This window comes from Oryctolagus cuniculus, chromosome 11, assembly GCF_051225735.1.
Source record: "Oryctolagus cuniculus isolate XC-2025 breed Fujian yellow rabbit chromosome 11, ASM5122573v1, whole genome shotgun sequence".
NCBI classification, from domain to species: domain Eukaryota; kingdom Metazoa; phylum Chordata; class Mammalia; order Lagomorpha; family Leporidae; genus Oryctolagus; species Oryctolagus cuniculus.
In genome coordinates, this window is record NC_142877.1 from 91,728,487 (window position 1) to 91,747,573 (window position 19,087).

General features: G+C 43.4%; 1 long non-coding RNA gene across 1 annotated transcript; it reads right to left on the reverse strand.

Annotated features, from left to right (window-relative positions):
• Nucleotides 1-3,507: 3,507 nt before the first annotated feature.
• On the reverse strand, nt 3,508-17,069 carry LOC103348341 (uncharacterized). Its single transcript, XR_007919517.3, has 3 exons — nt 16,957-17,069; nt 16,071-16,180; nt 3,508-3,730 (listed from the first exon to the last, which is right to left on the reverse strand). It is a non-coding gene; the product is annotated as an uncharacterized LOC103348341 (long non-coding RNA).
• Nucleotides 17,070-19,087: the final 2,018 nt, after the last annotated feature.

The window sequence follows — 19,087 nt, forward strand, 5'->3', positions numbered from 1 at the left end:
CGTGGCTCTTTCAGGGTTTTCCTGCATATTTGGTCACCAATTTGCTCAGGCAACAAGGATCTCGGAGGGCCTTTGATGTGGCAGTCCCAGAGCTCAGCACTGGAGAAGCATGTATGACCAGAATTAACAGGGTTCCAGCCCTCTTTGGAACTTCCAGTGTAGCAAAGGAAACAGGCATTATTATACAAATAGATGTGGCATTACCGCTGTGGTAACTGCAATGCAGGATTTAAAAGCAGATTATAGAGGTATTTGCTAAGTCTGAGGATCCCCTACAAAAGGGACTAGTGAGTTGACAGTAGAACAATTAGTAGAAAATAACTAGGTAAAGAGGCGTGTTGGGAACAGCACTGAATCTTGTACTAAAGGCCTATGGAGGGGGTGAGGGAACAGGAATTTTTGGAGAGAATAACAGAACTGCAAGGAGGTCATATTGTGGCTACAAAAAGAGGTAAAGGCTCTATTGGGGTTTTAAAAAATAGGAGACTCTTAAAACACGGGAGAGTTTTGAATGTGCTTTAAATATTGATAGGGAGGAGTAAGAGGTAATAATATCCAACACATATCTTGTTGGTCATACAGATGTATATTCCTTACATATCATATGAGGCTTTGAGAAATAGGTACTCTTATCCTTATTTTACAAATAAGGAAATAAAAACACAGAGTTTAAGTAACTTGTCCAGCTAGTAAATGTCAGAGCTCCAAGGTCCTTGATCTTAACCCATACAGACCTACCTCTATCACATATAGAGAAAAGGGTGAATACGTTTTCAAAAGATAATCAATGAGTTCAAGTGGCAGTTCTTAGATACCAGTATACATGGGAACCAACAAGTATGGTCATTAATTCAGATTCCCATGCCCTACCCAACCTCTGAGTTTCTTTATATATAATATATATATTATATTGATATTATATATATACTTAATATATATATATAGAGAGAGAGAGAGACAGAGAGAATGCTTCCCTCTGCTGGTTCTCTCCTCCAATGCCCAAAATGGCCAGGGCTGGTCCAGGTTGAAGCTAGGAGCTGGGAACTCAATCCAGGTCTCTAATACCGGAGGCAGGGACGCAACTACGGGAACCATCACCTTCTGCCTCCCGGATTCCGCATTAGTGGGAAGTTAGAATTGGGAGCCACAACTGGGTGCTGTGATGTGGGATGTGGGCATCTTTACTGATGCCTTAACTGCTATGTCAAATGCCCGTACCCCTCCCCCAGTTTTCTGAACCCATAAGTTTAGCCTTTTTTTTTTTATCTTTTTAACTTTTATTTAATGAATATAAATTTCCAAAGTACAGCTTATAGATTACAATGGCTTCCCCTCCCATAATTTCCCTCCCACCCACAACCCTCCCCTCTCCCGCTACCTCTCCCCTTCCATTCACATAAAGATTCATTTTCAATTATCTCTATATACAGAAGATCAGTTTAGTATATATTAAGTAAAGCTTTCAACAGTTAGTCTTTTTAAAACAACATTTACTAAACACCACTTATCTTTACTGAAGGGAGACGGGAGAAAGAGTGCTCCCATTCGCTGGTTCAAACCCCCACTGACAGCCTCTGCAATACCTAGGACTGGGCCAGGTGGAAGCCAGGCGGGAGGAACTCCATTCAGGTCTCCCACATAGATGGCAGGGACCTAAGCATTTGAGTCACCACTGCTTTCTCCAAGGGTTTGCATTGGCAGGAAGGTCGAATTGGCGTGGAGTTGGAACTCAAACAGGCGCTCTGATATAGGACATGGGCATCCTAACTGGCATCTCTACTACTATGCCAAATGCCTGCCTCAGTCCAGCCTTTTTCAAGGTAAGTCATCTACAGGTGCTCCAGAGACAATACTTCAAGAAATACTGTTTTGCTCTAACAACTAGGAGGAGCATGGGAGCAGGTACAGGCATGTTGGTATGTTTGGTGGGAAGTTAAGGGCGTTTTTGTCTAATGGCTTCTATTTGTTTTATGAGTATCATACAGTCACACAAATACTATGGGAAAAGTTTGGCTATCACTGATGGACTCTTTCCAACTAGGAAAGAACTGAGTGCAACCCAACCCTGGCTTTGAGAACCACAAGCTCAGTGGGGTGTTATGTAACGTGTCTACCCCTGAGGCCAGGTAAGTCTCTATGTCTGTCCATCAAGCTGTTGCAGGAAGGGATGTATATCCTACACCAGTGATGGGAAGTCCAGGTGATTGAGGAAGGACTAGATGGAGTGTGGAGATAAACTAAGTCTGCCAAGCCTGCTGCAGCAGAAACCCTATAAGAAGGTACTAGTATGATTTGCAAGAGGAAAAGATGTATTTATGGCTGAAAGGGAAGTACACAGGACACTGGGTTTATTTACAGTGTCCTTGTGTTTGCAAAGGGCATTGTTTAAAACTTGTTTTATCCCAGAATTATTTCCCAGAACTTCCTACCAGGCCTCTCAGAACATTTAGATTCACATCTGAAAAACCAGTGTGCAATGGGCAACATCTGTGGTCTTCAACTCACACAGTTAATGGCCTTTCCCTGACTTTTACATCACCAGGGACCACAAGCCAACACATGCTGTAAGGATGTAACCAGCTGTAGGGAAAACATTCCTTATCAAAAACTGTCCAACTCTTGTGTGTATTCAGCTATGCAGGAAAAAATTCTGCTTCATGAAAACATCAAAAATTGATTCTTCTTAGTCTCTCATAGTTCATTCTCATTGCCTATTTCAACCACCCCTAAGTAGAAAATCTACAACTGGAGTCAGATTTGAAGTTCAGGGATCTCTTAACTATTTGTTCATTTAGCTATTTGTAGTCCACATGTAAGCCAAATGCTTCATGGAGCCAGTGATTTCTACAGCCTTCTCCTGACCCATAAATAACTTTCCCAGCACATTTTATTGGAGAAAGATGCTTCCTTGAGGGTAAGCTCCTTTCAACCTGCCACCATGGACAGAAATAATTAACATTCAGTTGTAAAGACAAGAAAGGGACCTCTATTAGGCCAAGAAAGTGAGCAAGGTGCATAAGGCAGCATCCCCACCTCCTCATGAGTTTGGGGGAAGAAGGCGTAGCTCACTTAGTAAACTGAACTGAAGCTGAACTCCTCTGCACAATGTGGGACAAATACCCATGAACTCAGGCCAAGCCAGAGCCACTGTTTCCAGCCCTGTGGGCAGCCAGCCCACCCTTTCGGAAGTTTCTCAGACAGGACTCCTGTGTTTCTCCAGTGAGGAAGCTTCCTGTGGGTCACAGTGTCTCCTGCCTTGCATTCCAGAAAATAGCCAGAGCTCAGTCATCTGTCTCCCTCATCCTGTTAGGAGGAAGAGTCAGAGAGTTCCCATGTTAACAACCTCAGTGCAGTTGATAGAAAAATAGGATAAGAACAAGGGAAACTCCAGGAGAGTCCAAAGATTTGTAGGAAATCCGACACATACACAGATACTCAGTCATCAGAAAGCTCATGAGGAATGGATTTAAAGAATTTAAAGATTTAAAGAATTCTGTGCATTGCCCATTAACCTTCTCATAACATTTTATTTTGTTTGAAAGGCAGAGACAAAGACACAGAGAATTCTTCCATCCACTGGTTCACTCCCACAAATACCTGCAACAGCAGGAGCTGGGCCAGGCCAGGACAAAGCCCAGAGCCAAGAACTCCAACCCTGCCTCGTGGGTAGCAGGGATTCCAGCACTTGGGTCACCATCTGCTGCCTCCCGGAGTGCATATCAGCAGGAAGCTGGAATCAAAAGCAGAGTGGGATTAAACCCAGGCACTCGGACAGGGTATCTGGGCATTTCCAGCAGGGTCTCAACCATGCATCAAACACCTACCTCCTCCATTAACTTTTTGAAGCCCTTTGCTGTGTGTGTGTGTGTGTGCCTGTGTGTGTGTGTGAAGACAAACAGATAATAATAATGTATATACACATATAGTATATATGTATAATAATATGTGCAATTTATAAGCATATGCAATATACATATGTCTATATGTGAGCATGTATATATACGTGCATGTGTATATAGTTTATACATATTATACACATATATGTATGTAGATTTAAACATGTAAAATGTCACCCTTCCTTCCTCCCTGGCCCCAATTTCATAGAGCCTGAAAGCATAACTGAAGGACTCAAGAGAATTAAAATTAAAAGCACAAAGCAGATTTCCAACAGGATGGCTTGTTGTTGTCGAAACTTGATTTGCAAGGCCAGGCTTAAAAGCTGATCCTGCCCACGGTGGACGGGTGCCTGCCTGAGGAAAGAAATGATTTGGCAATCGCTTCCAACATCCTTCCATCTCTAAACAGACAAGTTCAACAACCCACGCTGTTCCCGTCCTCCTCCTCCAAATGGGAAGAAACACTGCTGGTGCGACATCTGTTTTAGCTCGGGAATGCCCTCAGAATACTCCATCCGCCTAGGACCTGCCTGCAGGGAGAGGCCAGCCTGGAGAAGGACATGCTGGACACCACTCGGGTGGCAGGCAGTGCCTTCCGGACCCAAGGACACCTGGCTTTTGAAGTTTGGAAAACTTCATCCACGGCACTTTGATTTCCATGCTCTTTGATTCTTTAAGACATTAAGAGATAGAAGAAGATAAATTTTCCTCCCTGAAGGGAAACAGCCAAGGCTGTTACGAATGTGCACATTTTTCTGTCACCACAAATAATCTCCCAATAATCGGAGCAGTCTATAGCAAAGCACTCTAGGTATGCTGCTGAAAAGAGAAAAATCTTCTCTCTTTATGATAATAACGCTACCAAAGGAAGCGTGTCTGTGAAGTGCAAGTCAGCGGCAGGATGCTACTGCCTGTCCCAAAGCAAACACGACAAGCACACGGTGGTTTTCTTCTAGCTGTTTTTGTTATATTCTGTCTCGAAGGAGGGCAACCTGGCTTTGTCCTTACTAGATCGACTGTTGTCTAACTTTTTAGAACACATAGTAAGTAAAGGTAAAAATCACCAATGCAAATCATGGGTACTTAAGCAATTCTCAAGCCACAGGTCTCCCCATGGGATCGTATGTTAGAAGCTCAATATGACACTGAAGCTAGCTCTGAAAAGAGAGAATACAAGGTTCTTCACCACTGGAGTGTCGTGAGGGCCCCTGACCAGCACGTGAGACTGTAAGCCATCCGCCTCCATCTGCCTTCGAAAACACCACACCCCGTCTCCTCCAGCCATGTCAAGCTGCTTCTTGCCTCCTCGTTCAGGATGAATGTATTGTCCCCTGGCTTTTCTTGGCCTATCTCCCTGCCCTTACCACTGGGATCCTAAGCAGCTCCAAGAACCCGGCTCCTTGTGAACATCAGAATTCAGACTGCTGGGCACCAGCATTTGTTCTAGTGGTTGAGATCCCTGAATCCTATATTGGAGTGCTTGTGTTCAAGTCCTGGCTTGCTCCCAATTCTAGCTTCCTGTTGATATGCACCCTGGGAGGCAGCAGGTGATGACTAAGTACTTGGTCTGTGACACCCATGCGGGAGGGCTGCACTGAGTTCCCAGATCTTACCTTTGGCCTGGCCCAGTCCTGGTTGTTGCAGACATTTGGGGAATGGACAAGAAAATGAGATCTCTCTCTCTCTGTCCCTCTCCCTCTCCCTCTCCTTCTCCCTCTCCTTCTCCCCTCCCCCTCCCCCTCCCCCTCCCCCTCCCCCTCCCCCTCCCCCTCCCCCTCCCCCTCCCCCTCCCCCTCCCCCTCCCTCTCCTTCCTTACCTCCCCACCTCCTTCCGCTCCCAAATAAATAAAACAGATTTTGAAAACAATTCTCTTGGATTCTCTTTTCTCTAAGCTCTATTGTATTCCATCTTGCGTACAATTAATTGCCCATAAAACTACTCTGCTCCCTAGTTATATTAAACAAGCAATTATTTTCCCAAATATATGAAAATAAATATGTAAATATGTTTTAAAACATTATATGTGGTATGGAAAAAATAAAACATGGTAGTGATAAAGGAAGACCAGGGTAAATGTTTAGAAAGGTGATGTGGGAAGACATCTTTAAGGAGGATACATTTGAAATGAACAAAGGGAGCCAGACAAAGAGCTCAAGGGAGAGAATGTGCAGAATTGCAGAGAGCGAGTGAAAAAGGCCAGAGAGGAAACTGGCTCGTGCTTTAGGAGCAAAAAGAAAGCCGGCACAAAATGGAGATGGTGATGATGCTGAGTTCAGAGAGGAAGGCGATGGGAGATGAGGAAGGCCCTTGTAGGCTGGTTAAGGACTGGGGTTCATTCTAAAAGCAATGGCAAACCTCTGGAGGACTTTAGTCAAGAAAGTGATATAAGCTGGTTTGCAGTTATAAAAGAACTCTCCATGTGTAGTAGAGACAAGACTACAGGCAGAGCAAACCAAAGGCCCAAGGCCAACCTGCTGCGATTCCAGGTAGAAGCTGAGAAAGGCTTACCTGAGGACGGTAGCAGTAGAGATGAGAAGGGGTCCAACTATCCTACTCTGAAGACAAGGTTAGCAATTTATGATGTAGCAATAGCGACAGGGAGGTCTTCCCTGTGCTCTGGGAGCTTTGCAGAAAAACAAAGTGGAGAAGCTATACTCGCAGTGGGAGATCTTGCCAAAGCAGACTAAGCAGCCTGGGTGCACGGTGAGTAAGGTGCGCGGAGCAGGAACACAGAAACAAAAGAGCGGGCAGCCCAGGATCACCAGAACCCACCCAGGCTTGCAAGGTGAGGTCCGACTGCACCAGCCTGCGCCACTGTTGGTACAGCTTGAGGGATAGTTCAGTATCCTACACCGTGTTTGGGTCCAGCCCAGAACCCTCAGGGGAGCTGGGAGACTGCTTGCCCAGAGTGGGGGAAAGAGGCAGCCCACCTCTTTATCCACTTCTTTCCCTGCCACACCAGTGCCCTGCAGCTAACTAGCTGGGAGAAAGCGGGCGCCATTTTGGACACAAACAGGAGCAGGGGCCCCACCGTCTCCATGCATACCCAGAAGCTAGTGAGGACTGTTGTTAGGAGTACAACAGCAGTTCAAATTAAGGGTTGGTGGTGGTGCGGCTGCGCCCACCCCACAACAGGCAGGGAGGGGAAGCTTTCCCCTCCAAAGGGAAGTGCTGCCTGCGAGACTCTTGTTATCAGCCCTGCACAATTCTGAAAGCAGTAGAGCCGCCGGTGGCAATGGTGCCTGCTTGTTACCTAGGGATTCTACCAGGGGGAAAAAATCTTGCTCGCCCCTCCCCAAGCTGGCCACACCCACCCCAAGACTCCCCAGGGATTCCCAGACTCCTGAAGAGCTCATCCCACCACCAGCCACTGCCCCTGGGTGGCCTTCCCATGCCTGTCCCCACTCCAGCTGCACCCACCTCAAGGCTCCCCAGGCGCCAATGAATTCTCAGTTTTCTGTGGACTTTGAGTCTGGCTGGGGGATCAGACTCAATGCAGCAGGGGTGAAACACACACAGTGGCTCTGGGAACCCCTCAGCCTCTCTGTGGACAGACAGCCTGATGGGGTGGAATGAACTCTCTTGCATTCCTTATCTGTGGGAGCCCCAGGTGCCGAGTCTGTGAAAACACTGTGGCTGTGTGAGACACACTGGGGACGAACATCCAGGTATTGCTCAGCTTAAAGGAGAGGAGGGAGGATGTGACCATCCCCCGCTTCTGAGAATAGGAGGAGAGCTAACACCCTCAACTCTGGTGATACCCTGGATACTCACTCCACCCCACAGCACTGAGCAGAGCTCCCTGACCACACCTAGTACATGCTTCTGGTACTCACTAAAATAGCTGACACTCCACTGAGCCACAGAGGCACAGTTCAAAGATAAAAGCCATCATGGGGGATGGACCCAAAAAGTTTCTCCATAAACGCCAGAAAATAAATGCAGCAATCCAAGAAGCAAAAACAAAGAAGTCAACATGATGCCTCCAAAGGAACATAACATTTCAATACTAGAATGAAAAGATGAAATTATCAATGAAACGCTGGAAACAGAACTCAAAAGGTTAATCATAGGACTATTCAGAAGCAAATCAATGAACTAAATAAAACCATACATGACATGAATGAAAATTTTTCCCATGAAATTGAGATTTTAAAGAGAAACCAAAATGAAATATTAGGAATGAAAAACTCAAAAGATCAAATAAAAAATGCAGTCAAAAGCCTTAACAGCTGACTCCACAAGGCAGCAGAAAGAATATCCGAAATAGCGAAATAGAAGCTAAATCTTTGGAAATCCAATGGTCAGACCAAAGAACAGAACAAGAAAATAGAAAACTTAAAGGCAGTGTTGGAGATCTATAGGATACCATCAAATGACACAACACACAGGTCTTAGAAGTTCCTGAAGGCATGGAAAGAGAAAATGGACTAAAAGGTTTATTTACTGAAATATTTACAGAAAACTTCCCAAACGTGGAGAAAGAAAAGGATATCCAAGTAGAGGAAGCACATAGAACTCTTAACAGACATGACCAAAAAAGATCTTCAGTATGACACACTGTAGTCAAACTCTACAAAATAAAAAGTAAAGAAGAGATTCTAAAATGTACAGGAGAGAAATGCCAGATTACTTTCAGAGGATCTCCAATTAGACTCACAGCTGACTTACCAGAAACCCTAAAGGCTGGGAGAGAATGGTAAGATATAGTCCAAATCTTAAAAGAATAAAACTGTCAACCCAGAATACTGTACCCTGCAAAGCTCTCACTTATGAATGAAGGTGAAATAAAGACCTTCCATTAAAAACAGGAATTGAAAGAATTTGTTGCCACTCACCCAGCCTTACAAAAGATATTTAAGGATGTTCTACACACAGAAATATGCTTATCATTAGAAAAGAGAAAGCAGAAAGTCTCCCAGTAAAAATACAAAGGAAATCCAAAGTAAAAAATAAGAATATTAATGGAAAAATGTCAGGGCAAAAGTCATTATTTATCAATAGTAACCTTGAATGTAAATGGCCTCAACTCTCCAGTCAGACTGGCTGAGTGAATTAAAAAACAAAACCCATCTGGCCGGCGCCGCGGCTCACTAGGCTAATCCTCCGCCTAGCGGCGCCGGCACACCAGGTTCTAGTCCCGGTCGGGGTGCCGGATTCTGTCCCGGTTGCCCCTCTTCCAGGCCAGCCCTCTGCTGTGGCCCGGGAGTGCAGTGGAGGATGGCCCAGGTGCTTGGGCCCTGCACCCCATGGGAAACCAGGAAAAGCACCTGGCTCCTGGTTCCTGCCATCGGATCAGCGCGGTGCGCCGGCCGCAGCGCGCCGGCCGCGGCGGCCATTGGAGGGTGAACCAACGGCAAAAGGAAGACCTTTCTCTCTGTCTCTCTCTCTCACTGTCCACTCTGCCTGTCAAAAAAAAAAAAAAAAAAAAAAAAAAAACAAAACCCATCGATTTGCTTCTTAGAAGAAATACATCCCACCAACAACAATACATGTAGACTAAAAGTGAAAGGATGGAAAAAGACAATCCATGCTAAAAGAAACCAAAAAAGAGCTGGTGTAACCATAGTAATATCAGACAAAAAAAACTTTAAAACAAAAATTTTTAAAAGAGACAAAGAAGGGATCAATAAAACAGGAAGGTATAACTCTTATAAATGTATATGCACCTAATTACAGGGTACCTGGCAATTTAAAAGAAATGTTAATGGATCTAAAGGGAGACATAGACTCTAATACAATAGTAATGGGGGACTTCAGTATCCCACTTTCAGCAATGGACAGATCAACCAGACAGAATCAGCCAGGAAACAACAGAGTTAGTCAATACCACAGACCAAATGGACCTAACAGCTATCTACAGAACTTTCCATCCTACAGTTACAGACTACACATTCTTCTTACCAATGCATGGAACTTTCTCTTGGATTGTCTACATACTAGGCCATAAAGCAAGTCTCAGTAAAAAAAAAAAAAAAATCGAAATCATACCATGCATCTTCTCTGACCCCAATGGAATGAAGCTGGTAATTAAGAACACAGGAATCTCCAGAACATATGTAAGCATATAGAGACTGAACAACATGCTCTTGAATGAACAGTGGATCATTGAAGAAATCAAAAGAGAAATAAAAAAATTTCTGGAAACAAATGAAGATGACAATACAACATAGTAAAACTTATAGGATATAGCAAAAGCAGTGTTAAGAGGAAAGTTTATAGAATTTGGTACCTACATCAAGAAATTAGAAAGGCACCAAATAAATGAGTTACCAATGCATCCCATGGATCTAGAAAAACAATAGCAAACCAAACCCAAAACTAGTAGGAGAAAAGAAATAATTAATATTAAAGAATAATCAAAATTGAAACCAATAAAAACAATACAAAAGATCAGTAAAATGAAGAGCTGATTTGTTTGAAAAAAATAAACAAAATTGACATGCCATTGGCCCACCTAACTAAAAAAAGGAGAGAAAAGACCCAAATTAATAAAATTAGAGATGAAAAAGTAACAATAGACACAACAGAAATAAAAAGAATCATCTGAAATCACTACAAAGAGGTGTATGCCAACAAATCAGGATATCTAGAAGAAATGGATAGATGCCTAGACACATATGAACTACCTAAAATGAGTCATGAAGACACAGAAAACCTAAAACAACCAATAACCAAGACAGAAATAAAATCAGTAATAGGGCCGGCGCCGCAGCTCACTAGGCTAATCCTCCGCCTTGCGGCGCCGGCACACAGGGTTCTAGTCCCGGTCGGGGCGCTGGATTCTGTCCTGGTTGCCCCTCTTCCAGGCCAGCTCTCTGCTGTGGCCAGGGAGTGCAGTGGAGGATGGCCCAAGTGCTTGGGCCCTGCACCCCATGGGAGACCAGGATAAGTACCTGGCTCCTGCCATCAGATCAGCGCGGTGTGCCGGCCGCAGCACGCTGGCCGCAGTGGCCATTGGAGGGTGAACCAATGGTAAAGGAAGACCTTTCTCTCTCTCTCTCTCTCTCTCACTGTCCACTATGCCTGTCAAAAAATAAAAATAAAAAAATAAAAAAAAGAAATAAAATCAGTAATAAAGACCATGTAAACAAACAAAAGCCCAAGACCAAATGGCTTCACCACTGAATTCTACCAGACATTTAAAGAACTAACTCCAATTCTTCTCCAGCTATTCAAAACAATTGAAAGGGAAGGAATCCTTCCAAATTCTTTCTACAATGCCAGCAACACCTTAATTCCTAATCCTGAAAAGATGCAACAGAGAAAGAGAACTACAGGCCAATTACCTTGATGAACATAGATGCAAAAATCCTCAACAAAATACTATCCAATAAAATCCAACAGCACATCAGAAAGATCAATCACCTAAACCAAGTAGGAGTTATCCCTGGTATGAAGGGATGGTTCAACATTCACAAATCAATCATAAGATATATCACATTAACAAACTGCTGACCAAAAACCATATGATTATCTCAATAGATGCAAAGAAAGCATTTGACAAAAACAATACCCTTTCATGATGAAACTCTAAGCAATTGGAAATAGAAGGAACATTCCTCAATACAATCAAAGCAATTTATGAAAAATGCACAGCCAATGTCCTACTGAACAGGGAAAAGTCGGAAGCATTCTCACTGAGATCTGGAACCAGACAAGGATGCCCACTGTCCCCATTAGTATTCAATACAGTCCTGAAAGTTTTCGCCAGACCCATCAGGCAAGAAAAAGAAATCAAAGGGATAGAGATTAGGAAGGAGGAAGTCAAACTATCCCTATTTGGCTATGATATGATTCTATATATGGGGGGTCCAAAAGACCCCACTAAGATACTATTGGAACTCATAGAAGTGTTTGGTAAAGTAGCAGGATATAAAATCTACACACAAAAATCAATAGACTTTGTATACAAAGACAATGCCATGACTGAGAAAGAGCTATGAAGATCAATCCCATTCACAATATCTACAAAAAAAAATCGAATGCCTTAGAATAAATTTAACCAAGGATGTCAAAGATCTCTACGATGAGAATTACAAAACATTAAAGAAAGAAATAGAAGAAGATACAAAAAATGGAAAATTTTTCCATGTTTATGGGTTGGAAGAATCAATATTATCAAAATGTCCATTCTTCTGAAAGCAATTTATGGATTCAATGCAATACCAATCAAAATGTGAAAGATGGTCTTCTCAGATATAGAAATAATGATGCTGAAATTCATATGGAAACACAGAAGACCTCAAATAGCTAAAGCAACCTAATACAACAAAAACAAAGCTGGAGGCATCACGATACCAGATTTCAAGACATACTACAGGGCAGTTATAATCAAAACAGCCTAGTCCAGGTACAGAAACAGATGGATAGACCAATAGAACAGAATGGGAATGCAGAAATCAATCCAAGCATCTACAACCAACTTATCTTTGACAAAAGAGCTAAAATCAATCCCTGGCACAAGGACAGTCTCTTCAACAAATGGTGCCAAGAAAACTGGATTTCCACATGCAGAAGCATGAATCAAGACCCCTACCTTACAGCTTTCTCTAAAATCCACTCAAAATAGACTAAAGACCTAAATCTATTGAACTGAAACCATCAAATTTTTAGAGAACATTGGGGAAACCCTACAAGACACTGACATAGACAAAGAGTTCTTGGAAAAGACCCCAGAGGTACAGGCAATCAAAGCTAAAAATGACAAATGGGATTACGTCAGTTTGAGAAGCTTCTACACTGCAAAAGAAACAATCAGCTAGGGACAGTGCTGTGGCTTAGCAGGTAAAGCTGCCACCTGCACTGCTCACATCCCATATGGGCACTGATTCAAGTCTGGCTGCTCCACTTCAACCCAGCTCTCTGCTAGGGCCTGGGAAGGAAGAAGATGGCCCAAGTCTTTGGGTCCCTGTACCGGCATTGGAGACCTGGAAGAAGCTCCTAGCTCCTGGCTTCAGATCAGCGCAGCTCTGGCCATTGTGGCCAATTTGGGAGTGAGCCAGTGGATGGAAGACCTCTCTCTCTCTCTCTCTCTGCCTCTCTTTCTCTCTGTGTGTAACTCTGACTTTCAAATAAATAAATAAATCTTTAAAAAAAAAAAAAAAAGAAGGGGCTTGGCCGGTGCTGCAGCTCGATAGGCTAATCCCCCGCCTTGTGGCGCCGGCACACCAGGTTCTAGTCCCGGTCGGGGCACCGGATTCTGTCCCAGTTGCCCCTCTTCCAGGCCAGCTCTCTGCTGTGGCCAGGGAGTGCAGTGGAGGATGGCCCAAGTCCTTGGGCCCTGCACCCGCATGGGAGGCCAGGAGAAGCACCTGGCTCCTGCCTTCAGATCAGCGCGGTGCGCCGGCTACAGCGCACCCACCGCAGCAGCCATTGGAGGGTGAACCAATGGTAAAGGAAGACCTTTCTCTCTCTCTCTCTTTCTCTCTCACTGTCCACTCTGCCTGTCAAAATAAAAACTGTCGCTCCCCGTCTTCGTGGAGGAATGACACAGGACCCTGCGCTGTTCTTTTGTCTGCTTGGCCCTCCCCGGGTTTGCTGCTGGTTCTTCCTGGGTTGGCTACCGACCCTTCCACCTCCGTGGAAGGGCGGTTCCCCCTGCCACTTTCCCCACTTCCGCAGGGGAGCGGCACACCGCCGGCCAGCTCTCTCGGGGGCTGCACAGGTGTTCCTTCAGATAGATGTTCCTGGTGCATGTTGTCTCTCTCCTCCTTTATAGTCCTCTTCCACCAATCCCAACTCTGCTACCCACATGCCGAGTACGCTGCTCTCCTCCAATCAGGAGCAGGTCCTGCTGTTTATTGGTTGAACTGGAGGCAGCTGTGTAGAAGCTGTTTCCTCCTCTCCCAGCGCCATATTGTGGGAGAGCAGATGCATAGAAAAAGTCTTAATTCGAGTAACAGTCTAGTCTGAGTTGCTCCCCACAAAAACAAAAGAAGGGGCTGGTGCTGTGGCACAGTAAGTTAATGCTCTGACTGTGGTGCCATCATCCCATTTGGGCACTGGTTCTGGTCCCAGCTGCTCCTCTTCCAATCCAGCTCTCTGCTGTGGCCTGGGAAAGCAGTAGAAGATGGCCCAAGTACTTGGGCCCCTGCACCCACATGGGAGATCAGGAGGAAGCACCTGGCTCCTGGCTTTGGATCTACCCAGCTCCAGCCATTGCAGCCATTTGGGGAGTAAACCAACAGAAGAAAGACCTTTCTCTCTGTCTCTCCCTCTCACTGTCTGTAACTCTACCTCTCGAATAAATAAAATCCTTTTAAAAATAAAATAAAATAAAGAAACAATCAGCAAAATGAAGAGGCAACAACAGAATGAGTGAAATTATTTGCAAACAATACAAACAACTCAGTTAAGAAATGGGCAAAAGATTTAAACAGACATTTTTCAAAAGAGGAAATCCAAATGGCCAACAGACACATGAAAAAATACTCAGGATCATTAGCCATCAGAGAAATGCAAATCAAAACCACAATGAGAGTTCATCTCACCTCTGTTAGAATGGCCTTCATACTGAAATCAGTAAATAACAAATGCTGGCATTTGGGGATGTGGGGAAAAGGGTACCTTAATCCATTGTTGGTGGGAATGTAAGCTGGTAAAATCACTATGGAAGACTTATGGAGATACCTCAGAGGTCTGAATATAGACCTACTATATGACTCAGCCATCCCACTCCTGGGAATCCACCCAAGGGAAATAAAATCAGCATATGAAAGAGCTATCTGCACCCCTGTGTTTATTGCAGCTCAATTCACAATAGCTAAGACATCAATCAACCCAAATGCTGGTCAACTGAAGACTGGATAAAGAAATTATGGGATATGTACACTATGGAATACTACATAGCAGTAAAAAAAAGAAAAAGAAAACCAAAATATGGTCATTTGCAACAAAATGGATGAAGATGGAAAACATCATACCTAGTGAAATAAGCCAGTCCAAAGGAAATACCATGTGTTCTACCTAAAAGGCAATCTGTAGATGTGAAACTATCACTTTGAGAAGCAATGACTTTGAACAACCTTTCTCTTGACTATTGAGGAACAGTTTTTTTTTATTATTATTATATTTCTTTTATCTTATTTTACTTTTCTTTTTTCTTTCATAGTAATCGTTGAACTCTTTACTTAACATAGAGATAACCGTATGTGCATAAAGTTAACTGAAAATAGATCTTAGTAATAAGTAAGAATGAGAATAAGAGAGGGAAGAGAAAGGGGAAGGTGGAAGGGTGGGAATGGTGGGATAATTACCATGATCCTAAAGTTGTAACTCTGAAATGTATGAAGTTTGTAACTATAAAGCTGTATAGTTCTACATACATTCCTACAGACTTACTTCTAAGGGTATAGTTTTAAAAATTGCCATGGGCCCCCAAATCTCCTTAAACTGGGTGGTAAAAATACCATTTTAAGTATTATAGAGAGCATATGGATTAGATTAAGTGTTAAAGTGGTCATATAGACAGGATCAAGTGTCAAAGTGATCATATAAATAGGACCAGGTGTTTGGTAACATTGATAGAATTAAAAAGGAGTGAATGCTCCAACACGGGAAGCAGTCCATATAGCTGACTCATAAAGAGACAATTGCCTTAAGTAGCACTATGACCTCAGAATCAGCCCTTAAGGCATTCTGGTCTAGCTGAAAAGCCCAAGGGGGGCATTTCAGGCATGGAAAGCCAAGATACTGTGGCAAAAAATGTTCTACATGAAAGACCTCTGTGGGTGAGACCCCAGGGGAAAGAAGTGGTCATCAAAGAAGGATGTATTTTTCTCTGATGAGAGAACTTCTACTTTGCTTATGGCCTTGTCCAAATACTGATGGAGTTTGTGGATTCAAAAGGCTTCCATAACCTAGGCAGCTTACGTAAAGAGCCTCAGGTGGTCACTGACATCATACAGAAGAGTGTCAGTTGTTAAATAAACGACAGAAGTCATTGTGCACTAACTTCCCATGCAGAACCTCTGTCCTCAAAGAGTTGTATTATGAGACTTAACAGTAAAACTTGATCTCAAAGAATTACTTTAAGTGTATTAAGTGAAGGATATTCTATGTCTCATAAGAGACAATTAAATCTAAGTGCTTGCAAAAGACATATCGTTCTTGGGTTCTTCTTTAAAGATAATTAAGTTCCTAAAAAAAAAAAAAGAATAAAGCTAAATTACCTTTGAGATGCAATGACTTTGAACAACCCTTGTCTGGACTGTTGAGGAACAGTTGTTCTTTTTTTCCCTTTTTTCTTTTTCTTTCTCATACAACGTTCTGAATTCTTTACCTAGAACAGAGTTAATCTTCTGTGTATAAAGTTAAATGAAAATAGATCTTAGTAAACAAAAAAAAAAAGACTGGGAACAGGAGAGGGAAGTGGAAGAGGAGTAGGGGTGTGGGTGGAAGGGTGGGTGTGGTAGGAAGAATTACTATATTCCTAAAGTTATATTTATGAAATACATAATAAATAATTTAAAAGATTACCATCTTTCCATTGTGGAACAATTATTTTATGTTGTGTATGTTTAAGCCATTGTTTGTAATTTTGTTACATAAGCCTATGAAGTCTTTGACCAGGATTTAAAAGATGAAGGAAATGAGCTTTAAGAGATTAATTTGCACAAAATCATACAACTAACCCAAGTTTCAAACTCTGGCAAGTGGGACTTCAAAACCTACACTATCTTAACTCAATTCCAACACCTTTCAGCAGTCCATTGACTGCTAGATATATATTAACATTCAAGTTCACCCTTCCACTGTGTAGATACCTAGAAAAAAGAAACCAGAAGTGAACTTCACTTCTCTCTGGAAGGGGGGATTACATAAAATATTTTAGTCTTTGCACATTTGTGGTATGGCTCCTTAGGTTACTGGTTTTTTTTATTTTTTTTTCTATGTGGAAAATTGAAAAATCTAAAGCCAGTCTAGAGACAACCTATGTTCAAACATCAATTCTCAACTGTGAGAATTATAGCTTGGATTATAACTTGAAAGGCATAGAGAGAGGCAGCCAGGCAGACAGAGATCTCCTATCTGCTGGTTTACTCACCAAATACTCACCCCAGCCAAAGCCAGCAGCCAGAAACTCAGTCCAGGTCTCACAGATGAGTGGCAGGGACCAACGACTTGAGCCATCACCTGCTGCCTCCCAAAGTGTGCATTAACAGGAAGCTGGAATTGGGAGCAGATCTGGCAGTCAAACCCAGACACTCTGATATGGGATATGGAAATTTCCAGTAGCATCTTACATGCTGTGCCAAATGCTACCCCAGCACTACATTGTAAGACTGTTTATCCTTCAGCAGATTTCTAGCTGCTCAAAGTGTTAATTTCCTTGCCTATACAGTATATTTAACAATATTTATCTTGGAGAATGGGATGAAAGTTAAATGAGAAATGTAGAAAGCACTTAACGTAATGCCTCACAAGAAGAAAGCTCTTCATAAATAAATGGTGCCTATCTTAATTACAGCTTCCAAGAATGGACACCAGGACACAATTATTTAAGTGAGATTTTATTTTTTGTAATTTATTTCTTTCTCAGTAGGTGAGGCAACTTAGGCGAAAGAGAAAGTGACTTGCTTAATAGCCAAGATAAATTAGAATCAGGACAAGAATTCTCATTTCCCAATTCCCTAAACACATCCACTAAATCACCAAGTCTCTTGATTTCATGTATTTTTTAAACTGCTACCCAGTTGATTGCTCCTGGGTTCTGTAGTTGTCCAAACCACAGCTGCCACAGACTAGCCATTTAAATGAATAAACTATAGTCACATAGGCATGCTCAGGGAAGACTACTACATCAGATTTCTGCTAAGAATACACACTGCTGGAAAATCTATTGAAAGCAGGAAAATGTCAATATGGTCTGAGGTACTTTTTCATTTGAGAGCTCTGCAGTTACTTAATCTGTGTGTCTTCAAAGAAATACTTTTTTAAAAATATGTTCTATCAAGTCACATAACATAAGGAAGTCTGAGATCTGCAACAGAGAGATTCCTTCCCCTTAAGGATAGAACTATTTCCTTGGGTCAACTGCTAGAATGGAAAACTGTTCTGATGACTGGTTGATTATTAAAATTATCAATTTCCTCATCTTAAAATTCTCAGGGATCCTGATCCAAGAAGTCTGGGGTGTAGTATGGGAATAAATATTTTTTAAAAGGTATTCATGGGGCCACAGCCATGGCATAGTGGGTAAAGCCACTGCCTGTGGGGCCGGCATCCCATATGGGTGCCAGTTCTGATCCAGCTTTCTACTTTGGGCTGGGAAAGCAGTAAAAGATGGCCCAAGTCTTTGGGCCCCTGCATCCACGTGGGAGACCTAGAATAAGTTCCTGGCTCCTGGATTTGGATCAACCCAGCTGCAGCTGTTGTAGTCATTTTGGGAGTGAATCAATAGATGGAAGACTTCTCTCTCTCTCTTCCTCTGCCTCTGCCTCTGCCTCTGCCTCTCTGTAACTCTGCCTTTCAAATAAATAAATAGGGCCCAGCACCATGGCTCACTTGGTTAATCCTTCACCTGTGGCGCCAGCATCCCATATGGCACAGGGTTCTAGTCCCGGTTGCTCCTCTTCCAGTCCAGCTCTCTGCTGTGGCCCGGGAAGGCAGTGGAGGATGGCCCAAGTGCTCGGGCCCCTGCACCCGCATGGGAGACCAGGGAGAAGCACCTGGCTCCTGGCTTCAGATCAGCACAGCGCTGGCCATAGCAGCCATTTGGGGAGTGAACCAGACCTTCGTCTCTGTCTCTCTCTCTCTGTCTATAACTCTACCTGTCAAATAAAAAATAAATAAATAAATACATCTTTTTTAAAAAAGGTATTCATTGGCCGGCGCCGCGGCTCACTAGGCTAATCCTCCGCCTAGTGGCGCCAGCACACCGGGTTCTAGTCCCGGTAGGGGCGCCGGATTCTGTCCCAGTCGCCCCTCTTCCAGGCCAGCTCTCTGCTGTGGCCCGGGAGTGCAGTGGAGGATGGCCCAGGTGCTTGGGCCCTGCACCCCATGGGAGACCAGGAAAAGCACCTGGCTCCTGGCTCCTGCCATCGGATCAGCGCGGTGCGCCGGCTGCAGCGCGCTGGCCGTGGTGGCCATTGGAGGGTGAACCAACGGCAAAAGGAAGACCTTTCTCTCTCTCTCTCTCTCTCTCACTGTCCACTCTGCCTGTCAAAAAAAAAAAAAAAAAAAGTAT